The sequence below is a fragment of the Podarcis filfolensis genome (genome assembly GCF_964270895.1).
Source record: "Podarcis filfolensis genome assembly, chromosome: 2".
Taxonomy (NCBI): domain Eukaryota; kingdom Metazoa; phylum Chordata; class Lepidosauria; order Squamata; family Lacertidae; genus Podarcis; species Podarcis filfolensis.
The window spans coordinates 122,438,394-122,441,139 of NC_139605.1; positions in this window are offsets into that span (position 1 = coordinate 122,438,394).

Below are 2,746 nucleotides of genomic sequence, written 5' to 3' on the forward strand. Positions count from 1 at the left end.
TTATATGTCAAAACAAGCATTAGGCTATTTCATATCATATATCTGCATGACTGCAGGGCTGTCCTCTTCAAGATTCAAAAATATTTTCTCTACATGACCACTTGGTAATTTGTCATTTGAGTTCAGCAGGGATGACCAGTTATTCACCATTTTCTGGTTAATCATCACATCTGTCTTGGTGTTAAACTCTTTCCTACATTACACATCAGCCATCACAAAGCTTCTCCCTCTCATTCAGTGGCAGCCCACCAGTCTTGAGCGCTGGATGAGTGAACCTGTATGGTACAAACTTCTTCAAGCATTGGTCCATCACATTTATGCTTTACATTTTGAGGTCAATACATTTACAATACACTTACATTTTGTCTTAGAGACAAAAACAAGGCACAGTTCCCCTAATTCCCCCCAGACACACACACCCATTTATTTGGGTCAAGGCAGTTGGTGGAAGGGAGCTGTTTCCTTGTGTTTTAATCATGGGGCGACTATATAAATGAAGTGAGTAAATAAATAACCCCACCAACCACGTTATTTCCCTGATCATTGAAACCTCTCTCTCAGAATCTGCTGCTATTTTGATCAGGGAACCAGTGTGAGGGCATGGGTTGTTTTGTTTGTTTCATTTCATGGATCTAGGGTGGCCTCGTGAGCAAGTCAACTGATATCATTGAGTCTACTCTTAACTTAGGTGGACACCACCCTTCTAGTCCACCCTTCATCAAGTTCTGGGGTGAAATGCTCCCTTCCCCAGTGCTCTGATACTGAGCCCCTGCAACCCACACGCTGCTTTAACTGGAGGCCAGGAAAGGAGCTCTGATCACGGACCTCCAGACTTGCATCAGTTTCAGCCCTCAGGTGTGCATGAAATAGCTTTCACTCAGACATCCCTCCCCGGAGAAGATCACTGGCAAATGCCTCTGGGGTTAATTCTCTACATTTCCTTCCTCGTAGCTTTGTACAACCAGTGACTGTGGTTCTCCCTGATTTATGGTCTGCGTGGAAGCTGGGACTTCTCACTCATTCCTGGGTGAAGTCATGAAACATTCCAGAGAGAAAGCTTTATCAGTTCAGCAACCAGCCCCCAAATTCTACAAACCCCTAGATGGGAATGGCAGAATCTCACCTCATTGAATACTGTCAAGAGGCAGCATCTGGCCATAGCAGTGGGGGTGCAGGGTGAAGCCTCCCTCCCGACGTGGGTGGTTTTGCTGTGGAGGCTGAGGCGGTTGCAAGGTTGGGCCATTGGACTTTTGCTAGTGGGAGCATGGCCAGTCTGGCACTCCCTCTGGGGCTCACTGCCATCCCTCCCCATCCCAACAGGCAGCAGCAGATTATTTATTTATATAATTTACTCAAAACATTAATAGGTAAAGGTAAAGGTACCCCTGCTCGTACGGGCCAGTCGTGTCCGATTCTAGGGTTGTGCGCCCATCTCACTTAAGAGGCCGGGGGTCAGCGCTGTCCGGAGACACTTCTGGGTCACGTGGCCAGCGTGACGAAGCTGCTCTAGCGAGCCAGCACTAGCGCAGCACACGGAAACGCCATTTACCTTCCCGCTATAAAGTGGTACCTATTTATCTACTTGCACTTAAGGGTGCTTTCGAACTGCTAGGTGGGCAGGAGCTGGGACCGAGAGACGGGAGCTCACCCCGCCGCGGGGATTCGAACCGCCAACCATGCGATCGGCAAGCCCTAGGCACTGAGGTTTTACCCACAGCACCACCCGCGTCCCAAACATTAATACCCTGGCTTTAAAGACCCAAGAACGACTCCCACTGGATCAAACCACAGGCCCATCTAGTCCAGCATCCTGTTCCCACAGGGACCAAACAGGATGCCTCTGAGAAGACCACAAGCAGCACCTGAGGGCAACAGCACTTTCCACGTTCCCTGAGCAACTGGTAAGGTCACTCCCACACCATCTGTTTGAAGCACATGACTTACAACCCTGGGAACTGTGGTTTACCCCTCACAGAGCTTCAATTCCTAGCACCCTTAACAAACTACATTTCTCATGATTCTTTGTGGGAAACCATGTGCTTTGCATGTAGGATGTGGATGTGGGCCTACTGCCTCTGGTGGTGAAGATATCACTGTTAGCCAACAATCCTTCTCCTCCATGAATCTTTCTCATCGTATTTTAAAGCTGTCCAGTCTTTGCTGCACGGCGGCTTACAGCATCAGTTAAATATAGATCTATATTATAGAATAATGGTAACACATAATAAAAGAATAATATCTTCCATAACTTCATCCAAGCTGCTGCCCTTTTCTGATGTTCCCTAGGAGCGCACAGAGCAAGAGCTTGCAGAGGAAGGAGTTTGTGGTTGCAGCACCACGGAGAGCTCCAAAGGTCAGAAGCAAACCAATCCCTTCTGAGACCCTGCCTTCAATTTACCTCTCCTAGGCTGTGCCCTGGGGAGCCAGCCCTCTGGGCACTTGTCAAGAAAGGGCACTTGTCCTGCATTCCAGGGCCTCCTGGCTGGTGCATTCTCTGCCTAGTTGGACTGAGGAGTAATTGTGGGAGGCACTCAGTTCCCCTGGTCTGGGGAAGGCACCCACCGGGACCCTGGCTCCGGCTCTGTGGGTCCTGGTGCTGTAGGAGGTGGTTCAAAGGGCTCCTCATCTTCCAGTTTCAGTACTCTCCTGATGCAATTTGCTCATTTGCTTAGAAGCAATTGTACTTCTGCAAATTTGCACTGTTCTCTGCTTTGACTGCCCTATTTAACTAGAAGTAGGCTGCTGT